This window comes from Schistocerca piceifrons, chromosome 8, assembly GCF_021461385.2.
Source record: "Schistocerca piceifrons isolate TAMUIC-IGC-003096 chromosome 8, iqSchPice1.1, whole genome shotgun sequence".
NCBI lineage: Eukaryota > Metazoa > Arthropoda > Insecta > Orthoptera > Acrididae > Schistocerca > Schistocerca piceifrons.
In genome coordinates, this window is record NC_060145.1 from 390307231 (window position 1) to 390332247 (window position 25017).

Sequence of the window (25017 nt, forward strand, 5' to 3'; positions counted from 1 at the left end):
AAAAGGTCAAATATGCTCCTATTTAAAAGACTGACTTAGTACCTTTAAAACTTTTCCCAAAAATTTAAGTTGATATAACTATTCTTACACGTTCTTCAACAGCAGTAGCGTAACCATCACCTTCAATTGCGTTGTACAGTGAAAGAAAGAGTATGTGGCCCACAGGTCTCCAGATAGGAAATACTTGTAACTTCTTTCCACTAGTTCTGAAATAGAGGTAGACGCACGTATATTATCGACAGTCAGGCTGTCCCTGGAATATGACGTTCTGCTGTCGAACGGGTATTTCGCGGTCGCAATCCAGACTGGAGATCAGAGTCGGGCTGTAAATTATGTATGGCCGTTTCAGTTAGTAAAGAGTATCTCGTGAATGGCAGTAAAAGTTAGAGTGCAGTGTAACAAATGAGTTTCATCAAGGGTTTTGTTTTATTTTTTAGACATCGTTTATTATTTCCCATCCATGTACTAGAACGTTCTCCGCCGTTTGATTATTTGCCTTCATCTCTGAGAGCAACTGGCGTTTGTCGTCTTGCCTGGTAGTTATAGAACATTTCTCGCAATTTTTCCTTCATTTCTATGACTCGCAGCCTGTCACGCGTGCGGTAACACTACTTGTTTCACATATTCATTAACAAGTTCTTATTGGATGGCTTTCTTGTCTGTTTCTCTGTTCGGTACGAATTTTGAAACTGATTTTAAACTAACTTCCCTGTGAAATTTTCAACATAGCTCAGAAATGGATACAATGCAATATGAACTCGCTTACGTGTCTCTTGTGTGGAGGAGGGTACATTATTTTCTTGTCTGATTCTCTGATCGCTACAAATTTTGAAATTCATTTTAAACTAACTTCCCGATGAGCTGGAGACTTCAAACTTTCTATATTCCTCAGAAGACGATGACAGTTCAATAGTAACTCGCTTTCTTGTCTAGTGTGTGGGAGAGGGTATTTTGCGTACCAATGCTATTTCCCCCTTTCCTGTTCCAGTCACGGAATATTTCGCGGTAAAATGGTTCAAATGGCTCTAAGCGCTATGGGACTTTACATCTGAGGTCATCAGTCCCCTAGATTTATAACGACTTAAACCTAACTAACCTAAGGACATCACACACATCCATGTCCGAGGCAGGATTCGAACCTGCGACCGTAGCAGCAGCATGGTTCCGGACTGAAGTGCCTAGAACCGCTCGGCCACAACGGCCGGCTATTTCGCGGTAAAAACGATTGCTTGTGAGACTCCGTGTGTGTTCGAGTCTCTCTTATTTTTAGCTTCAGGTCTTCCCGCGATATGTACGTAGGAGAAAGCCATATACTGGTTGATTCAGTTGAAGAGAAACTGAAATAAACCTGAAATGTACCCCATGTCTTGTTGTTTTGTTTCAAATCGTCTGAAAAATTACACACACGCAAGACTAAAAAACAGGAAATAACTTTTTCAACAATTTCTTGACATGACACGTTTCTGAAAAGCACTAAAAATGTAGAATAATTTCTTCTAGAGCCGTATAGATTCCTAACCCCAGACAGATAGTCAAGGAAATTTGGGCTTGTGAATTTTTAATAAGTATGACAATAATTGTAAGATTTAAAACGAGAAAAGTGGGGTGCATGCAACAGATAATAATGAGTGTAGAGAGTAGCTGTCATTGAGCAAAATGAACACAAATTGTCGTATTATTTGCAGTGCAATAAAATTGTTGGCGAATTAGGTGAGCTGTTCGTGCATCAGTTACATTTTGCATGCGCCCCACATTTTTAGTTTTAAATTTTACAGTTAGTGACATAGCTATTCAACACAGACAAGCACAAATTTTCGGGGCTAGAGTTAGGAATTTTATGGGAGTTTTCAGTCAATTTTTAGAATGTGATGCATTTTTTAAAAAATATTTTTAAAAATTTATTAATATTTTATTTCCAACATTGCACCAGATTTTTGAAGCAACTGGGCGTAGAAAGAGCAGCTTCGGAATATACAACGCTCAGTTTCACAGTTCGCAAACCTCAGAGAGCCTGTGCAATGGCAGCTTCTCGGGTGTTACCTTGCACACAAAGTTCCATATAGCATAGGACGGTTCTCTGTAAATGGGTGCAAAGACTACTTTTGTGGTTAATAAAATTTCATTGTAAATAGGAAAGTCTCTGAATTAGTTAGTTATTATTTGATATTTTTAAACAGAATTTAGAGTAAGATTTGTTAAACAACTGAGTAATCATGATGTCTGAAAACCGTATGAGCGTACACGAAAGAGTAGAATCAACTAGTTGTAGTTATCGTGATGAAGGCTGCCTGCAACAGCGGTGGAAAGGTTTTGCAGTTTTATCACGTATGAATCGATCGTACACCAAGAACTGTGTTACTGAAGTGGACTACGGCAGCGAAACTCTAGTTTTGTATCTACATTTACATCTACATACATAACCCGCAAGCTACCGTATGGAACATGGCGAAGGCTACTCGTTTTCTTTCCTATTCTACTCGCAAAGAAAGCGAAGGGAAAACTACTGACTATATATCTCCGTAAGAGCTTCAGTTTCTCTTATGTTCGTGATCCTTATACGAAATGTACGTTGGTGGCAGTAGAATCGTTCTGCAGTCAATTTCAAATACCGGTCACCTAAATTTTGTTAGTAGTGTTTCGCGAAGAGAATGCCGTCTTCCCTCCAGGGATTATTCTCATTTGAGTTAACGAATAATTTCAGTAGCACTCGCTTGTTGATCGAACCTACCGGTAGCTAATCTGTCAGCGAGACTCCGAATTGCTCCCTTTAATCCGACCTGGTGGGATACCAAACACTCGATCAGCATTGAAGAATGGGTCGGACTAGTGTTCTATACGCTGTCTCCTTTGCAGGCGAGCCATACTTTCCTAAAACTCTCCCAAAAACCAAGGCAGACCACTCTTCTTCCTGCTACCGTCTTTACGTGCTCGTTCCATTTCATACCGCTTTGTAACGCTTCGTCTAGATATTCAATTGACGTGACTGTGTCAAGCAGCCCACTAATAATGATGTATTCGAACATTGCTGGATTGTTCGTCTATTCATCTGCATTAACTTACACTTTTCTGTATTTAGTGCTCTTGTAGTTGTAGAAGCTTTTAAAACGCAATAAATACGTCAACCTGCTAATGGTCACTTGGAACAGTGGCCAAAACGTTGGTTTTTAATGCCGTCACATACCAGATAAAGCTTAATTGAAGAATTCCATTAGAATTCCTCGAAAAAGATCGATATCTTTCTTCCTCCTCGTATATCTGACTAGATGATCCTGCTTGGAAGTGCTCAATTTCACGGAGACATAAAACTATAAACTTCTTACTTTCCTTATTGAGTCGTGCGTGGCTCGTGTTCATGCCATATCTCATCTGACATCCTGTTTTAACTGTACTACCACCTCGTTATGTTAATTTCAATTACTAGTGTCACCGAGTTGCCGCCTTGCCTGCCCGTGAGCGGCAGCAGCGGCGCTTATCGATATAAGCCCTGGCGTATTATCTTTGCTGACTGCTATTACTTCTCGGTTGTCGTGTGTTCGGAGTTAGTTCGGATCTGCCAGTGAGTTAGGAGGCGCTAGCAATGCAGTTCGGACCTGGCAGTGTTTGACTTAGGACGCGGTAGAAGTTCAGTCAGGACGCGGCTGCAGTGAGGCCATTACTCGCCCGACGGTTGCCGATACATATCACTTGAGTGCGCACCACCTTGGTTGGTTGTCGGTTGGTCGTCTTGTCGGACGACGTATATGATGACCGGCGATCGCTTATGGGTTGTCTGCGTGTGCCGACTCATTATTGGTCTTTGTTATTGCACAGTCGCTGCTGTTAGTATTGTCCAGTCCTTCGTGCAAGTGTTCGTGAAACTGCGTGTAGCTTGTGATGTCGACTGCTCAGTTATTTTAGTGCTGTCTCTGTGCTGATGTGTGGCAGTCGGTCGGTTGGTGTGGATCAGCCAGGAAATCTTCTCGCGGCGCAGTGGGCAGGGCCCACTGGCGGTCTCTACACAGTGTCGGAGTGTGTGGGAGCTGTTCCCATTGCTACGAGGTTCGTGGCTCACCGACCCAGGACATCAAAGTTGAGTGGTGATTTAATTACCGAAGCCAGTCTGTTCACATTGTGCCGTTGGTTTTCATGTTTGGCTGATGGGGGTATTCCCGTGAGCAACACGAGTGTTCGAGTCGGCGAAAGTTTGGCCACCATCCCGTGGAGTTTAACCGTATTTTGCTTATTTGAAGTCCAAGTGCACCAGCGGAATTTTCTGCTTTGTGGCCGTCAGCGTTCCGGTTACCTGCCCTGGCCGCTGACGTAAAATTCAGGCAGTGTCCTGTCCTCACCCTTTTGTTGCTGTCTAACACGTGTGTGTAGTTCTGACAGCTTAGGCATACTTGGTTGTGGGCGGCTACGCCTTTTACGTTTTGGCTTTGGAGTTCCTTGTGCACTAATCGGGTGGAAAGCAAGTCGTCTTGTCGGTGGGTCCGTTGACTGTCTCTTGGTTGGGTTGCCGACGGATCGGATATACGTAGTTGGGCCGACTGTCTGTCTCCCCTAAGCGAACGTTTATATTTCAAGTGCAGACCGACCCCAGAAGCTTCTGAGCGCCGCAGGCTGTACTGCATTTTCTTATTGGTGTTTGATTGTGTATTTCAATGGCTTATAGCGGATGGTTTGAATTTTTATGCTTTTAGTTGGAGTTTTAAATAATGGGCCCTCAGTCGCTTTAAAATTGAAAGTTCCTTACTTTTCAAGTCTTGCATTGTTTGGGTCTTCAGCCTCATTTAAAATATTTTTTTTGGATAAAGTTTTGGGCCTTCTGCCTTTTGAAAATTTATTTTAGTTGTCTTTTTCAATAATGGGCCTTCACCCGCTTTAAAATTTAAATTCCTTACTTGTTAAACCTCAGATTGTGTGGACCTTCATCCTGTGTAAAATATTGTTTGAAGATAAAGCTTTACGTCTTCTGCCTACTAAAAATTATTTTAGTTGTTTTAAGTAATCGGCCTTCAGCCGTTTTTAAATTAAAGTTCTCGTCTTTGAAGTATCAGACTGTGTGGGGGCCTTCAGCCTAATTGAAGATACGACCTTCTGCCTTGTGTTTTTTTTAAATTAATTTTACCTGCAGTCTTAAATCAGGGCCTTCAGCCGTCTTTAAATTAAACTTGCTTGCTCTTCAAGTGTTAGATTTGTTGGGCGTTCAGCCAAGTTATAGAACTTACTTGCGTGAGGCCTTCTGCCTTATAAATATTTTGTTTTTAGTCTGAATTTTAAGTTAATGCCTTCCAGCTGTTTTTAAATGTAAGTGGTTGTGTCCTTAAGGCATTAGATAATGTGGCCTGTTCAGTCGATAACTAAGTTCAAAAATTTTGCTATACGTTAGGACAACTAAATAAATTTATATGTGTTTGATTGTAACTGACAGCCCCCATTTGGCCCCTTTCCACAATTCCAACTACCTGTTCTGTCCTGCGGACTTTAGCAGAGCGTTTCCCTTATGTTACACAACAAATGCGAACTAATGCAAAGATCGTAACTCGTCGGTTTAGCCCATATGTAACTATAACAGAAAGATCGGGGAACTTGAGTGAGGATCCTTGGAAGAAAGACAGTGTAGTTCTCGCGAAACGAAGTTGGGTATATTCAGAGGACCTGTATTCAGAGAATATCGCACGAGCATTATGTTGACACCTACATATATCTCGCATAGGAATCATAAGAGTAAGATAAGAGAGGTCAGTGCGTGTACAGTGGCGTACGGACAGTCATTTCTCCATCGCCCAATACGTGAACGGAATATGACAGGGATCTGATAATACCGGTAAGGTGTACCTTCCGCAATACACTGCACAATGTCTTACGGAGCGTATATGCAGATGTCGATGTACAAGGAGGGGACAAGATTGATAGATCCAAACAAAACGACATCGATTACTGATTTGTTTCCAAATCAGCTACAAGGTAATAGAGGTTCAGGTGCCCAACTTGGGTGGATAACAGGTGGTTTGCAAACATTTCTCTTGGAGGCACAGAAAAAAACACAAAGTGTTAACCCTGGCGGAAGGCACGACGGCATTGTGCGCAAGCAGCTGTTGCTGGCGGGCCCGCTTTTTACAGGCGCAGTTGCTTGATTCGTTTATGGCAGCAGGCTGTGCCCCCCAATTCTTTGCCCGCACTGCTCTTCCGCTTGGAAAGTTCTTTCGGAGGTTCCTCTTGACGTTCACCCGCTTTTCTTTATCGCAGCTATTTGTTATCGAACGTGCAGGGGGTCTTTTCGGTATTACAGAAGGCGAATTCGTTATTCACTTTCCGCGTCGCCATGTATCTTCGAGAGGTCTTGCTTCAGACACCCAAGTGAAAGCTGGGCTTACGTCCAAGGTGGACAATAACTTATCACATCCAAGGACGCATATGATGCGAGCGTGCGATGTGGAGGAGTAGCCAGCACACTGCCGTCGTATTCAGCACGAGCTGCGGTTCAAATCCTCGGCCATCTATTCTGATTTACTTTAAACGTGACCGTCCTAGATTACGTCTCAGCCTACGGATAGGATAGTTCCTTCAGTTCATTGACTTCCCTCTGGTTGTCCAGCAGAACAAGGAGATCCGTCTCTCAATATTTAAACGTCGGCGGGACTCACACCAATGTTACGTGTAAACTGAGTAATCTGTTTTCGGAATTTCATCTTTTTGAGAACCTACAGAACGCATTTATTTCTTCCGTTTGAGATAACAATAAACTGTAATAAAGCACTGTACAAGCACAATCGGAGATGGATGCTTAGTTACGGCGAAGATGAAAGTCCATGGAACCCTGCCGAATGATATTACTTGCTCTCCAATCACGACCGCAACACGGCACGTAACTGATGAGTTATACACTTTGGTGATTTGACTGCGACAGACGCCGGAATTTCGCTACAACCCAGACCTTGCACTGCCTAAGTTTCGCATTTTTCGCAATCCGAAGATAGTCATTCACCGACATCCTACATATATAGTGTTTCGCTCCACCCCAGTGTGGGAAAGGTGAAATATTTATTTAGTATCAGACAGGACAACAAACGGTTGCTCATGGTCGCGGGCTAAAGAAGACTATGTTCCGTGATGTGAAAGCGATTGTGTTGAAAATCGTACATGGGAGATACAGCCAACTGACAGGAAGTTTTACTGCAAGAATAGTTATCATCCTACGAATTTATCGTTGTATCAGAATATAGTCATCATATTATCCTCGAATGGGAGTACTTGCAGGCGTCACAACCAGTCATTGACTGTGGAAGACCAGAGCTCCAGGCTGACAAAGCTGTTCCAACAAGCACACCTAACAATGATTGTTATTGGAGATGTTCGCCGTTTAAGACGTTGTTATCGTGCTGTCACGAATGGTACGAGTACCAGTCATCAGTCGAGATACTCTGTTAAACTGTGAAGCTTTTCTCGATTACAAAAAGCGACTCGGACTTAGAAAAGAATTCTACATGCCAGCGACGATCGTAAGCGTTGTGGGTGGCCAAGGAGAAATTTACATCACTGACTGTCACGAGCAGTCAGTACTCATCCCAAAAGTTACGTGCTTATCGCCATTCGAACCAGTGTACGAAGGGAAGTTTGGTGCCACTGTCGAAGAATCGCCTTCCGCTGCCGCAAACAAGTCAAGGGAGAAACTTACTATCGAACTGCCAGTACTATTTGGCCTGACCGAGAAATGACGTCGGCGAATGTTAGCCGTCCTGCACCAATTCTCAGATAGTTTCAAATCCGGAGTGGAGGAAAGACAGACCAAGCGGCCCATGGCAAAGCAGGATATCAGTACAGGAGACCATCCACCAATTGGCCAGAGCTGTGTAGGTTGTCACGGGCTGAGTCTGGGAGAAAGTGGTGAAGATGCTGTAATATGAGACCATTGACTCTTTAGAGTGTCATTGGTTCACTTATGTGTTCCTTACGAACAAGAATAATGGCACACAGCGTTTCTGGGTAGATTAACGACGACTGAACAACACCACGAAAAAAATGTCTACCCATTCTTGCCCATTGATGAACCCTACACTTCTTAAAAGGAGCACAGTATCTTTCAGTTCAGATAGGCTACTAGCACATTGAAGTAGAAGGGGATGACAGGAAGAAGACTGCCTTCAAAACACCTGATGGCTTCTATGAATTCAAAGTTATGCCACTTGGTCTGTGTTACACTCGAGCTACCTTTTAACGTATGACTGAGAAAGTGCTTCGACACCTTAAATCGATGACGTGGCTTTGCTATTTGGATGGCTTTGTAATTTTTTCTATGACATTTGATGAACATCTAAGACATCGGCCAATGGTGCTGAAGTGTGTTATCCATCAGCTGTTCTCAACCTATCCCAATCATGCCAATCTAACGTCATGAAGGTGCAAAACTCGTCCTACAAACTATTTCATTCCTACTCCAATCTGACCTCCTATAATTATTGATTGTCTCACATACTTGGTATGTTAACGGGAAGGCCAGCTGCAAATGGGAACCCCTGTGCTGAAGTACTCGATTTGTGCCATGCAGGCTTCGAAATTCCAAAAGAGTGACGTGAAATGTTCTTCACATTTCGCTTGATGTCCTAATGCGTGATAAGCGGTCGTCAAAATAGGTTCAGCGTTCGCTTATGTGATAACATAACATCATCACATACCGATGTTCAACAAAACTACACAGGACAAACTACTACACTTTGTAAAACATGTTTTGCGTGCCTTGTTATATGTGGTTCCTATACAGGGTGAGTCACTGTTGCCACCAAGAATAACCGAAAGTAAGATAGGAGCTGAAAAGTTTTTGGGGTAGAAGTTGGATGGGACAACGGGGGCCATAATATGACGCTGGTTTTTTGTTGCTAGCTGGAGTCACTTCAGAGATATGAAGGTCAACTTTGTTTCTTTAAATGGGATGCTATAATTTGGTACTTATTTTCTGATAGCGGCTATCGAGACGAATCCAGTGATGTGTAACAGGAAGGTCTTTGAAGGTCATCGAAGGTCACGAAGGTGGCATGAACATACATTTTCAGAAGGTGTTCGAAGTGATGACCATTGGTATCAGTGCAATGCTGCAGTGCTGTGGATTGAGTGGTACTCCCTATCACTTCGGCCCTTATCGAAGCACATGCTCTGGCAGTTCACTCTCGCATGCCTTCAGGTGTAGTTGGAACGCCTTTACAATGTCTTTTACGAATCCCCACAAGAAAAAATCCATAGGCGTCAAGTCTGGAGAACGAGCCGGCCATGACACATCTCCTCCGAGTCCAACCCAACGATCTGGGAATTGTCTCTGCAACTCATTTCTAGTCGTCAGTGAAAAATGTGTCGGACATCCATCGTGTTGATACCACATTCTGTCCTTGTTCCTAAAGGTATTTCTTCCAGTGACAGACCTAATGTCTCTTGCAGAATGTGGTGTACTTCCTACCATTAAGAGTACCTTCGATAAAGCAGGGGCCTATAATTCTGTCCTCCAGAATCCCACAACATACATTCACTGACCACGGTTTTTAGTGTGCAACTTGATGCAGCCAACATGGATTTTCAGTTGCCCAATAATACATGCTATACAAATTAACATTTCTATGGTTCATGAATTTAGCCTCTTTCAGTAAATAAAATCAAATTTATAAATATGTCAGCCCTCTGAATTTGAAGTTGAGCCCATCGGCAGAATTCAATGCGACGCATACAATCCGTCTCAGTTAATCCTTGGTGGAGACTGATTTGGTAAGGATGATATTTACGGCGATGCAGAACCCGAACAACACTACTCTGGCTCATGCCAGATTTCCTTGCGATTTAACACGAACTAACACAAGGATCTCGAACCACAGTGGCAAGAGTACCAATTTCCATTTCCTCGTTAGTAACTTTCCTTTGCCGGATATGTTTCCGATGCGTTAGAGATCCAGTTGTTCTCAATTTATCATGCACATATTTAAATGTACGACGTGTAGGCTGAATACGCTGTGGATATCATTCAGCGAATAAGTCTCTAAGTCTCACTGAATTTCGTTGACATTCTCCGTAAATGAGAAGCATATCCACTTGTTCTTCGAAGGAACACATCATTCACATTCGCTTGAGTCGACGATACTAGTCTTTCCGTCCCTATTACTGTTGTATTGCGAAACCGTCGAATGGTGTTTACATGTCAATGGCACGTTAGATGGATACGCCGTATTCGTCGAATGTTTACTTTTTGCACGATATATGAGAGAGAATCGTCAGAGCATGTGCTTCGTTAGGGGCCGAAGTGATAAGGAATACCATTCAATCCATGATGAGAAGATTGCAGCACTGCATTGATACCAGTGGTCATCACTTCGAACACCTTTTGTAAGTGGACGTGCGTGCCACATTTGTGACCTCCGTTGACCTTCCAAGACACTCCTGTTACATATCATTTGATTTGTCTTGGTAGCCGCTATCAGAAAATAAGTGCCAAACTATAGCATCCCATTTAAAAAAACAAAGTTGACCTTCATCTCTGTGACGCGTCCCCACCTAGCAACAAAAAACCAACGTCGTATTATGGCCCCCGTTGTCACATGCAACATTTGTCCCACAAACTTCTGAGTTAATATCATACTTTCGGAGTTATCCTAGGTGGCTACAGATTGTGACTCACCCTGTATATTTCCGGTAGGTCATGTGGTAATGGCCGCGGTGGTCATGCGGTTCTAGGCGCTCAGTCCGGAACCGCGCGACTGCTACGGTCGCAGGTTCGAATCCTGCCTCGGGCATGGATGTGTGTGATGTCCTTAGGTTAGTTAGGTTTAAGTAGTTCTAAGTTCTAGGGGACCGATGACCACAGATGTTAAGTCCCATAGTGCTCAGAGCCATTTGAACCATTTTTTTTTTTGTGGTAATGTTGACGCGAGGGTGTAAACAATTTATCTCACAATTCAAATCGATGTGTTTGTACTAGAGGGTGGTAGGGAGCCCGGGGGGGGGGGGGGGGCCTTGGATGAAGAGATGCGCTCACCTCTTCACACATATCGATTGCCTTATGGTGAGGATTATCGAGGCTCTTGTATGTGTTTCTACTCTAAGTACAAATAAAAGCCCTACCACTCGAATTTAAACAACAACGGAAATATTTATAAACAAAGGCGCACCTGTTTGATATGCATGCATAATGCACAGCGTGAACTCCGCTGCGAGTAGAGGGCCAAATTAGGAGTGCTTTTAATAATTTACTGCAAGATATGTTGCCGTTCGGGGTTTACTATGTCTCAGCTAAAAGCATCCTTTGTGAAGGCAAACAGCAACCCAAAAACTCTGATACGATACAATGCAGTACAATTGAAATATTTCCAATAAATCACATGAGCTGTAACAATGATTGTTTGGTTATCTTGATGTATTAAAGTTTCACTTTTACAAGAATTCCCATTGATGTAATTTGTGCGTTACATCTGCTTCAATCTTTTACCTGGCAGTAATTAAAAAGAGCTGTTAATTTTGATTTAATAGCGTGTCGGATTGAACATGATGCAAAACTGACTGTGAATATGAATTTATGATGATTATACCTCCCTTCACTCACTTCAGAACACGGTAAATATTCACAGTTGAAAGCGGGTAATGTTCATAAATTAATGTTTTCAATTAGTTTAGCACCGAAGTTCGTCAGACGCGCTACTCTCTCAAAATCAACAGCTGTCTTTTCATGTTATTAACAAGTCGACATCTGAAACTGTGTAACGCTTCAAATACGTACACAGTCTTTTAAAGAAATTGATGTACTAGCTCCGACATTTTTGTGACATCTGAAATATAGTGAACACATGGCAGCTTGGCATGCTTTATTGTTATCGAATTCCGAAGTCTGGCAAACTGGTCGACGTAGAGGTCACAGGAGAAGAGCGCAGGATGAGGATGCGGAAAAGACGAATGGTTCAAAAAATGGTTCAAATGGCTCTGAGCACCATGAGATTTAACATCTGTGGGCATCAGTCCCCTAGAACTAAGAACTACTTAAACCTAACTAACCTAAGGACATCACACACATCCATGCCCGAGGCAGGATTCCAACCTGCGACCGTAGCGGTCACGCGGCTCCAGACTGAAGCCCCTAGAACCGCAAGGCCACACCGGCCGGCAGACGAATGGTCACCTTCGTACAGGGATAATCCCAGCATTCACTTAGCATTTTAGGATGCTTAAACCAATGTAATACGAGGTAGTTTTTCGATATGCTCCTCGACAGTACGAATTCTGTTAACTACTGTGCCAGCTGCAGCTATGATGGTTACTAAAGTCAAAAAGATCTTCAAACAAGCTAGAGAATTATTTATAGTTGGTCGAACAGATAATCTGTGATTATCGATCTGCTTAAACCACGAACTGAGAATATTTGTTCCTAATCGGACATACACAGAATAATACTGTGGTTAAAGCTCAACGATATCACAAATGCAGTCTGCATAATAGTATATAATAAGTCATGTAATAAAAGACGTCAAAGATGTTCCTTGGTCTAATAACATAGGGTTATTCATAAGTACTTATGGGGTTTCAGAAGAAGCACAAAAATTGCTAGTCATGAAGGAAACAGAGACACATCACTGAATAGAACACCTCTCCAAGTTTTAACTCCCAGCAGAGGTGCTCAATGTGAGCCTAGTTTGTGATCTGGTATACGCCCATACGTGTGTGCGGTTGTGTAGTTCATTGACACAAATTTTCCGGGAAGGCGCCACGGCAGCCCGCATTGCAAATCTGTTCATTGGTTTCCCTATTTACAAGGGCAAACCAATTGGGTGGGTTAATTCGGAGCAGATGATTTGTGTGCTTGTCCGACAAGCCCTCTAATGTGGCTACACCACTTCGTATATTACGGATCTAAAATTGGAGAGATGTTCCCTCCACTGATGCATGTTACTTTCCTCTATGTCTGGTAGTATTTCTGCAGTCGCCCTCTGTATACCCTGGAGGAACTTAATAACAACTGTGTATCACTCGAAGATTTTTCCAAAAACAGAAACTTGTAAACTCTCGCTATAAAAGAGGATGTAGGGAAGAGAGTTGGAAAAATAAATGACATTTCGTGCATTCGCAAGAAGCACTATGTGTGAAGCCTACAATATTTCTTACAGTCATACCTCGGTGAAAGAACTCTCAGAAAATCATATGAAGTTCTAGTCGTCTTTAACATCAATGAATTGATCAGAATCCACCAGTCAAGCAAATGGTCTTTAAAATGAAGACAGGAGGCGGGAAGTGGAAACATTAAATTCCATGTTTAAGGAAGTTGACACTGCCATATCAAAGTTTGAACATCACACTCGCTCACAAATTAACACTATACTGTCCGGCGACACCACAGTGGTGTCGTGCGCGAAATAGCGCTCAACGGCCGGCGACAGCTCAGTGGTGTCGTCTGCATAGTATCACTCAATGGCCGGCGACACCACAGTGGTGTTGTGAGCATAGTATCGCGCAGTGGCCGGCGACACCACTTTAGTATCTTTTGCATCCTGTTGGTGTTTTGTTTAGGTAACAATACGTTACACACGTCAACAAGTGTTTTGTTTCTATTAGTACTTGTGCCCTTTCATCATGGTGGACGAAAGAAACAATAGTATTATTTACGATAAATGCGCGGACGACTTGTCTAACGTGAAAGTGAAGCGGAATCGTAGGAAGATAGTGAAATACCTCCAAGAAGAATTAGGCTGTACAGACGAAGAAGCCAGTGCGCAGTGGTCAGACTTTGATTTACCAAGGACCAATAACAAATTTGAAGAATCCTCGGGTCCAAACATATTTCGCTAAGATACACACAACGTCGAGGATATCGTAGAATTACACTACTGGCCATTAAAATTGCTACACCAAGAAGAAATGCAGATGAAAAAATGGTATTCATTGGACAAATATATTATACTAGAACTGACATGTGATTACATTTTCACGCAATTTGGGTGCATAGATCCTGAGAAATCAGTACCCAGAACAACCACCTCTGGACGTAATAACGGCCTTGATACGCCTGGGCATTGAGTCAAACAGAGCTTGGATGACGTGTATAGGTACAGCTGCCCATGCAGCTTCAACACGATGCCACAGCTCATCAAGAGTAGTGACTGGGGTATTGTGACGAGCCAGTTCCTCGGCCACCATTAACCAGACGTTTTCAATGTTCGCATTGACGGCACTTGAACAGTGGACGTTACGTTTCAGATGTGTTACGAACCGTGGCTCTACCCTTTATTCGATCCCTGCGGAACCCTGCAGAGGTCATGCCACTTTCCATCAGGAGGTGTCAATAGTTCCATCACTGTTTTTGCCAAGGGCTGTCCAGCACCGGAATATATCTTGAATGAGGAAATGTATCCCGTACTCGAATCACACAGCATCCGAATGAGTATGCCGTATTTCGTAATTTTCGACGGATTGTAGACTTTAAAATTTAACCGTCCACTCCACGGTATCATTCCTTCATCAACTGAGATGTTTAGACTTAGATTAAACATTTCTCTAAACTTTTTGGAAAAATAATCAATTACGAGCATTACTCTAGCTAGGCCCTTTAGCGAAAACATATCTCGGTACAATATATAACTACATTAAATTTCCAACAGGAGGGTCCTGCTCATTTTTTGTGTTGGGGTAATAGATTGCCCATAGCAATCGAGACAGTTGGAAAATCTTGCACATAGTATTTGAAGGTGTTGCGAGTTGCATATAACCTGTAGGTAGGGGTAGCTGTATCGTCTTGAAAATCTCAAAAAAAAAAAAAAAAAAAAAAAAAAAAAATGGCTCTGAGCACTATGGGACTCAACTGCTGTGGTCATCAGTCTCCTAGAACTTAGAACTACTTAAACCTAACTAACCTAAGGACATCACACACATCCATGCCCGAGGCAGGATTCGAACCTGCGACCGTAGCAGTCGCACGGTTCCGGACTGCGCGCCTAGAACCGCGAGACCACCGCGGCGGCCTGAAAATCTCAAAGTTGCACCTTATACAATACGTTAGCTATCAGATAAAATACACTGTTTGGCTGCTATAGGTGCATACGGAAGGGGCCAGTAGAAGACAATGAAACAAGCAAATAAACTACACTCCGTGCCAACAGGCCACGATGGCCCAACGCTACCGACCAGCCGCCATGTCATCCTCAGCCCATAGGCGTCACTGGATGCGGATATGGAGGTACATGTGGTCAGCCCACCGCTCTCGCGGCCGTATGTCAGTTTGCAAAATAAGCAAATAGTCCTAATAAATGTAGGTTCGCAAACAAATGGTTTCCCCATTATAGTGTATGCTGACGTACTGGTCGTGTGTACCTTCATTTTCTGAAATAAAAGCTAATCAAATATTTTGATGATGTTCCCGAGATGAGCTACTGGATCAAGGTTTGGGGAATTTGGTATCTAGGACAGTCTACATTGCGATCTCCACACCACTTACGTCCACATTTATCCTTGTAGCAAGAAGTATCGTCTTACTGTTAGGTCTCATCTTTGTTAAATTCGGTCTTCATATAGCGCTGAGTGTGGTCTCCTAGAAGTGGTCTGTAACCAAATTGGTCTAAATTTCTGACGGTGCAACAGAATTACTCTGATGTATTCCTCCGGACGCAGTACTATCACCGCCGCTTTGATATCTTGATATTGACAATATTTGATCTCCTACTTTCCTATGTGGACATGCAAACTACAAGTATTTCTGTCTTTCTCCATTGTCTCCTGACTACTGTCTGATTCAATGGGATCTACCATTTGCTCCTGCTGCTGCAGTTGATTAAGGGTTTGACGAGAATAAATATGTAAAGTCATCAATCTCCTGTTCACCTCCGCGGGACGGAATGGCTGTACCCAAAGCGTCTGCGTCTGGAGCCAATCACATGTGCAAGTGTGAGAACGTGTTCTGAAATGTTTGCATAACATGTGTCTGTGGAGGGACGTGGATAACTCCTAGAAACCACGTAAACGCTGGCCGGCACACCAACCACGTCTTTAATCGGTCCGGGTCAGGCTCGCTTTGCCGTACCGGAAGTGGACTGTAAGGTGCCCACTCTTACTCCCATAGCAGCACTTACACCCGACATCCTCGTTACATGCCCTTCAGACACAACAATCCCTGTCTTCCCAAAAAAATGTTCGAAATGTTGACCAAAAAACTTAGAAATAAATTTTCTTAGTATGTGCAGAACGAAATGGGAGAAACCTCTGATCAGTTGACACTCCGTGTCGGAACTGAGGTGGTTCAGTGCTAGCGCAATCGATAGAATACTGGCTGTGAAAGGCGGGGGCTGAGTTTAAAATTTTAGTGTATCAACAGTTTTTACTTGTCAGATACAAATAAAGACGAATCTTGTAATTTCGCGTTTAGTTTATTCTGCACCAAACAAGAGAATTACCCATGAAAATATTTCTCACACGTTCCATCAAGCATTCTTAAGTCTGCATTTTTGTTTTGAAATTCCAACTGTATTGAGAAAAGGTTTGCTCGCGGTGTGACACTGCAATGAAAAATGGAGGTTACCGTTTAAAACAATAAATTTGGCGTTGATTTGGCCGATAACGGTGACATTTAGCAGCATAGCTTTGGCTATGACAACTTTTCCATATACACTCCTGGAAATGGAAAAAAGAACACATTGACACCGGTGTGTCAGACCCACCATACTTGCTCCGGACACTGCGAGAGGGCTGTACAAGCAATGATCACACGCACGGCACAGCGGACACACCAGGAACCGCGGTGTTGGCCGTCGAATGGCGCTAGCTGCGCAGCATTTGTGCACCGCCGCCGTCAGTGTCAGCCAGTTTGCCGTGGCATACGGAGCTCCATCGCAGTCTTTAACACTGGTAGCATGCCGCGACAGCTTGGTCGTGAACCGTATGTGCAGTTGACGGACTTTGAGCGAGGGCGTATAGTGGGCATGCGGGAGGCCGGCTGGACGTACCGCCGAATTGCTCAACACGTGGGGCGTGAGGTCTCCACAGTACATCGATGTTGTCGCCAGTGGTCGGCGGAAGGTGCACGTGCCCGTCGACCTGGGACCGGACCGCAGCGACGCACGGATGCACGCCAAGACCGTAGGATCCTACGCAGTGCCGTAGGGGACCGCACCGCCACTTCCCAGCAAATTAGGGACACTGTTGCTCCTGGGGTATCGGCGAGGACCATTCGCAACCGTCTCCATGAAGCTGGGCTACGGTCCCACACACCGTTAGGCTATCTTCCGCTCACGCCCCAACATCGTGCAGCCCGCCTCCAGTGGTGTCGCGACAGGCGTGAATGGAGGGACGAATGGAGACGTGTCGTCTTCAGCGATGAGAGTCGCTTCTGCCTTGGTGCCAATGATGGTCGTATGCGTGTTTGGCGCCGTGCAGGTGAGCGCCACAATCAGGACTGCATACGACCGAGGCACACAGGGCCAACACCCGGCATCATGGTGTGGGGAGCGATCTCCTACACTGGCCGTACACCACTGGTGATCGTCGAGGGGACACTGAATAGTGCACGGTACATTCAAACCGTCATCGAACCCATCGTTCTACCATTCCTAGACCGGCAAGGGGACTTGCTGTTCCAACCGGACAATGCACGTCCGCATGTATCCCGTGCCACCCAACGTGCTCTAGAAGGTGTAAGTCAACTACCCTGGCCAGCAAGATCTCCGGATCTGTCCCCCATTGAGCATGTTTGGGACTGGATGAAGCGTCGTCTCACGCGGTCTGCACGTCCAGCACGAACGCTGGTCCAACTGAGGCGCCAGGTGGAAATGGCATGGCAAGCCGTTCCACAGGACTACATCCAGCATCTCTACGATCGTCTCCATGGGAGAATAGCAGCCTGCATTGCTGCGAAAGGTGGATATACACTGTACTAGTGCCGACATTGTGCATGCTCTGTTGCCTGTGTCTATGTGCCCGTGGTTCTGTCAGTGTGATCATGTGATGTATCTGACCCCAGGAATGTGTCAATAAAGTTTCCCCTTCCTGGGACAATGAATTCACGGTGTTCTTATTTCAGTTTCCAGGAGTGTAGTTTATTTCTCGAGACATTTGATTTCATTGTTTTATATGGTCTAACTTTATACACATGCGCCGTTATCATTTATCAGAATCCTTGGACGAAGAGCTGTCACACCAAAAGAAGAAAATAAATCAAAATTAATATGTGCTATTAATAAAATAACCTTACAAAGATTTCTCAAATCAGAAAATCATAGCAAATTCTCGAAACGTCCTCCGATTGCTTCTACACATGCAAGCAATCCTAATACATGGTACCATTCAGATTAGACGTCAGGAGCAGTTTAAGATTCGTGTTTGGGTAGAAATGGTAGGTGACTGTTTGATGGTCCATATGTTCTCCCAGAACGTTTTATGACTTTTTTTCTTTGAGGACTTTATATAGAACACTGATGCAGACCTGCGACAGACTGTTCCCTAACAAATAATAGGAAACATGTGGTTCTGTCTAGCGTAATTCAGTTAAATAGTTCCAGTTTCACTGAATGATTGTGTACGCAACGGCAGACTGTCGGATATTAGAAGAGAATTCCATGGCATCCATGTTTCACCGACTACAGTGGGTGAGAATTATTCTATATGGAGACAAGTGAAGCAATTAAGTTGTGAAGCACGATATGCCTAACACAGAAAGACTTCATCAAAGTGTCAAAGTAGCAAGTCTAAACTCTCGACAGCGTCAAGAGTCGTTTGTAAATGGGTTACAACCCATGCTCCTAAGAGTAAATGCTATTGCATAAACAAGCGGAGGATCTTTTAACCGTTTATTACAGTAATTTTGCAAAATATTTTTATTAGTACGGAAAAAAGGAGGATTTTAGGACATATACAGGGTAAAGCAGATCACCATCGAAAATATTTCAGCAGTTGTTCAGAGATATTTACTGAATATTTTTGTAGCATGTTATATTTCCAGTCAACATCCTACACACACCAAAAAAAGTTTTGCATCACCTCGATTCCAAGAGTTCCAGAACCCGTACAGAAAACTGGGATAGAGATCAACACAAACATCATTTCCGCCCTTTTTATTGCTCATGTAAACCATACATTGCATGTTGTACCACCATACAGCGAGACCTTCACAGGTGGTCGCCCAGATTGCTGTACACACCGGTAGCTTAAATACCTAGTAGCACGTCCTCTGCCATTGATGCATACCTGTATTCGTCGTAGCATACTATCCATAAGTTCATCAAGGCACTGTTGGTCCAGATTGTCCCACTCCGCAACGGTAATTCGGCGTATATCCATCAGAGTGGCTGGTGGGTCACGTCGTTCATAAACAGCCTTTTCAATCTATCCCAGGCATGTTCGATGGGGTTCAAGTCTGGAGGACATGCTGGCCGCTCTAGTCGAGCGATGTCGTTATCCTGAAGCAATTCGTTCACAATATGTGCACGATGGGGACGCGAATTGTCATCTACGAAGACGAATGCCTCGCCAATACGCTGCCGTTATGGTTGCACTATCGGTCGGAGGATGGAATTTACGTATCGTATAGCCGTTACAGCGCCTTCCATGACCACCATCGGCGTACTTCGGTCCCAAGTAATGTCACCCCAAAACAGCAGGGAACCTCCACCTTGCTACACTCGCTGGACGGTGTGTTTAAGGCCTGACCGGGTTCCTCCAATTGCGTCTCGGATGATTGTCTGGTTGAAGGCATATGCGACACTCATCGGTGAAGAGAACGTGATGCCAATCCTGAGCGGTCCATTCGGCATGTTATTGGGCCCATCTGTACCGCGCTGCATGGTGTCGTGGTTGCAAAGATGGACCTCGCCATCGACGTCGGGAGTGAAGTTTCGCATCATGCAGCCTATTGCGCACAGTTTGAGTCGTAACTCGATGCCGTGTGGCTGCACGAAAAGCATTATTCAGCATGGTGGCGTTGCTGTCAGGGTTAATCCGAGAGATAATCCGTAGGTAGCGGTCATCCACTGCAGTAGTGCAGTGGTAGCGGGCATGTCATCGACAGTTCCTGTCTCTCCGTATCTCCTTCATGTCCGAACAATATTGCTTTGACTCACCCCGAGATGCCCCGACACTTCACTTGTTGAAAGCCCTTTCTGGCACAAAGTAACAATGTGCACGCCATCGAACAGCCGTATTGACCGTCTAGGCACGGTTGAACTACAGACAACACGAGTCGTGTATCTCCTTCCTGGTGGAATGACTGGAACTGATCGGCTGTCGGACCCCCTCCGTTTAATAGGGGCTGCTCATACGTGGTTGTTTACATCTTTGGCCGGGTTTAGTCACATCTCTGAACAGCCAAAGGGACTGTGCCTGTGATACAATATCCACAGCCAACGTCTATCTTCAGGAGTTCTGGGTACCGGTGTAACGCAAAACTTTTTTGATGTGTGTATATTTCCAGTAATGAAAGTAACGTACCACTCTATGTTACGAAACTTTAACTAATATTTAGGATTATTAATAGTAAAGCTAATCCACAAAATTTTCATACATATACTACAGGCAATACTGTTTTTTTTATTGTTATGTAGTTAGTAATTAATGCGAAAGTAGAATTAGAATGTAAAGAACAGATACTAAATGTATCATACACAATATTAAGAACCACTCCAGCAGTTCATGTTCGTCGTTATCATCATGGTCATTATGCACATTGTCTGGATTGAGGTTCAGATAAAACTGTCTATTCACTTCAGGCATAAAGTCTAGCAGTTTCGTTAAATCTGTGTGTTTCAAACTTGATATAGTAGCACTGTTACGTATTAGTGTCTCAAGGTTAATATTTGCTTTCCACCTACGTATTTGGGCACTACATTTTGCAGACTTTGGGAAAACAACACATTGCTGATTTCTTTTGATGTGACTTGAAGAAAATGACGGCCTCCCAGGATTCCAATGAAGATTATGTTGCTTCGAACTACAGTTCATGACAACCTGTTGAAAAACCCATCATTATAAAATTTCTGAAATTTCCATTGTTTCCACGGACATTGATCTTGATTTGGTAGTGATGTCGGTAACACTCTTAACATTTCCTCAACGTCTGTTTCACAGGCTGCAATGCTTAAATCACAGAACTTGAGGTTATGGTGCGGCATTCCTTCAAGAACTTCGAGCTTTTATGAACAAATTGGCACCATTGTAGCCAGTGAGCGCCGCACAGCAACGCAGATTTGTGCTTTGGGCCCGTACGGAAGTGAATATCAGAGGTATCGCTGAGAAAGCTTTTCTTAAATATTCATATATACAGGTATACAGCACTGATGGAGCTGGTGCACTGCAAGACCAACAGATGTCAGGAGCATCCATATGTGCTATACCCCCCAGGGGATCCACAACTCTTTTGTGGATACGTGCGTAGCGAGCACGGGGCCCCGAGCTAATGTGGCCTTCCTTCCTTTCCTGGCTGCATACCTTCCCTTTCCGCATCCTTCCCCATCCCCTGTCTTCGCCCCCCCCCCTCACCTCTGGCTCTTTCCTTCCCTTTCTCCCCCTCTGGGAGTATGGTTTGTGCCTACGTCCGGAGACGGACGCTTGTAAATGTACCGCATTCTTCGCCTTCCTTGCTTGTATGTCTTCTTCCTTCCTTTGTCCTTCTCTTTTCCTTACCTCTTCTCTTTACCCTTTTCTCCGCTGCGGCGTTTGAGACCCCCTCTTCTTTCCTTTCCCTTTCTCTTTCTTCCTCCCTGTGCTTGTCTGAAGGCCGACCCACGCACTTCCATGCGTAGCCGGTGACGGGGTAACGCGTAATTCCCCGCCCCGGGTAGACAGGTAGGACACGTACGTACCCCCTGGTAACGGCCAGGCCCAGGGAGGGGTGATTACCCGAGCTGATACCTTCCGAAAGTGCCGATTGGTCCCTCCGTCCGTTTGTCGGGAAGTGTGACCTGAGGTGTGAACAATCACCTAAGGCGGGTGTGCCCTCGGTGAGGGCCCCCACAAGGGAGGAGCGCGCCATCGGAGACGCCGGTAATCATGGGGGATTCTTCCACAATGGTTTCCTCACCTTCCACTACGTCTGCTCACAAACGTAAGTTCACTGAGTCTCAGCCACAGACGGTTCTTCCATCGTTGCCACAGTTCCTTGTTGTTTCTCGGTCTGACGAAGGTCACGACTTTTCCACGGGCAACCCTTTCATTATTCAGAAAGGTGTCGACGCAATTGCGGGTCCTGTAAAGTCTTGTTCCAGATTACGGAATGGCACCCTGTTGTTAGAAACACACAGTGCCCTCCAGGCTCAAAAATTGCTGCGTACTTCTCTGCTCCACACCTTCCCTGTCCGGGTGGAACCGCACCGTACCTTAAATTCCTCGCGTGGAGTCGTTTATACCCGCTCCCTCGATGGATTGTCTGACGAAGAAATTCAGCACTACCTGTCTGACCAGGGTGTCACGGCTGTTCATCGGGTTATGAAAAGGGTTGACTCGAACATCATTCCAACCCGCACTGTCTTCTTGACATTTGACAAAGTTCAACTCCCATCAAAAATCAAAGCAGGCTATGAGATAATTTCCGTTCGCCCTTATGTCCCAAACCCTACGCGTATGTCAGCGGTTCAATCACACCAGCCAGTCCTGTTCCAATCCGGCCAAATGTGTTACGTTTGGCAAGGATGCCCATGAGGGTGCTTGTCCACCTCCATCCCCTCGCTGCATCAACTGTATGGGTAACCACGCTGCTTCCTCTCGAGATTGCCCCGTTTTTAAGGACGAAAAGCTCATCCAGGAAATAAGAGTGAAGGAAAAGGTGTCCACCTTTGCTGCTCGAAAGTTACTCGCCAGTCGACAGCCCACCGTGCCTCAGAAAGGAAAATACAGCACTGTCCTTGCTTCTCCTCGGCCAACCAAGGAGGCGGCCACGCAGACTTGCGACCTCACCTTTAGTACCACGGTCGTCAGATCGGCCAGAGCAAAGATCGCCCGTTCAACCTCACCTCTTTCGCCTGCCCACTCTATGGCTCACCCTTCGTCGGGTTCTGCTAAATCTCGAGCCCAAAAGTCAGACGCCAAGTCTTCGAAAAAGAGCATTCTCATGAAGAGTTTTTCGTACCGCAACTTCACAACCATCGGTTCCTCCTTCATCTAAACATCATACTTCCAAGAAGGCTACGAAGAAACACAGTTCCTCTCCTTCTCCGCCAAGGCGTGTCCCATCTACAGCACCACCTGGCGGAAATCGCCCTCGGCCGTCTTCTGTGTCGCCGAGGCGCACTGCTGGTGGCCGGTCAACTGGCCGATCGTTGGTGGCAGGAGCTGCTCCTGACCAACCTATGGATCAGGATCTTCTGCCTTCGACTGAATGCCATTCCATGCTGTCGGTCGCAAGCTCTGAGCAGTCGTTGAGTTGACAGCACCTTTGGTCACGTTCCTCCGTTTTCTGTTCACCCTATGTCCATTATCCACTGGAATATCCGCGGCATTCGAGCCAATCGGGATGAATTGTCGATCCTCTTACGATCCTACTCGCCGGTCATCTTCTGTCTTCAGGAAACAAAGCTGCGTCCCCATGACCGCTTTGTTCTCCCTCATTTTCAGTCTGTCCGATATGACCTCCCCTCTGTTGGAGGCACTCCAGCCCATGGAGGACTCATGATTCTGCTCCATGATACTCTCCATTATCACCCAATCCCCTTAAACAGTTCCTTCCAAGCTGTCGCCGTCCGTCTTTCCCTTTCTGGATACACGTTCTCTCTTTGTACGGTATACATTCCATCGTCCACACCAATGGCACGAGCTGATCTCCTTCATCCTCTTGATCAGCTTCCACCCCACTATTTGCTGGTTGGGGACTTCAATGCCCACCACCCGCTTTGGGGATCTCCACATCCTTGTCCACGTGGCTCACTATTGCTAGACATCTTCCACCAAGCGGATCTAGTCTGCCTCAACACTGGGGTCCCCACATTTTTTTCTGCCTCCACGACAAATTTATCTCATTTGGACCTTGCGGTCGGTACTGTTCCGCTAGCTCGGCGCTTCGAATGGTTCGCCCTTGATGATACACACTCGAGTGACCACTTTCCATGTGTTCTTAGACTGTAGCCTCAACTGCCATATATGCGCTCGCGACGCTGGAAGTTTGCCCAAGCCGATTGGACACTTTTTTCGTCTCTAGCGACATTCGATGACCGTCGCTTTCCCAGCGTCGACGATGAGGTCACACATGTTACCGACGTTATTCTCACAGCTGCGGAACGTTCAATACCACGCACCTCCGAATTGCCCCGGCGCCCCCCAGTTCCTTGGTGGAACGAGGCATGCCTTGACGCAATACGTGAGCGGCGACGTGCTCTTCGCATTTTCCGTCACCATCCAACTTTGGCCAACTGTATCCGATATAAGCTGCTCCGTGCGCGATGCCGTCGCGTCATCCGCGATAGCAAGAAGGCAAGCTGGAAATTCTTTATTAGCTCATTTAACACCTTCACTCCTTCCTCGGAAGTTTGGAGTCGGCTTCGACGGTTCTCAGGCGCGCCTAGTTTCTCCCCGGTCTCTGGGCTCACTGTCGCGCATGATACCTTAGTGGACCCCGTCGCAATTTCTAACTCATTGGGTCAGCACTTTGCTGAGATTTCGAGCTCTTCAAATTACCCGCCAGCGTTTCTCCCGAAGAAACGTGCAGCGGAAGTGCGACATCTTGCTTTCTCCTCTCAAAATCATGAAAGCTACAATACTGTTTTCTCCATGCGGGAACTCCAACATGCCCTCTCTTCTTCTCGCTCCTCCGCCCCAGGGCCGGATGGTATTCATGTCCAAATGTTGCTTCATTTATCAACCCATAGCCTGCGTTACCTCCTTCGCCTTTATAATCGAATTTGGACCGACAGTACCTTTCCCAGGCGATGGCGGGAAGTTATTGTCGTTCCCGTTCCGAAACCTGGAAAGGACAAACATCTCCCCTCTAGCTATCGCCCCATTTCTCTCACGAGTAGTGTCTGTAAGGTTTTGGAGCGTATGGTGAATTACCGTTTAGCTTGGTGGCTGGAATCCCGCAGTCTTTTAACACCAGCCCAATGCGGATTCCGAAAGCAT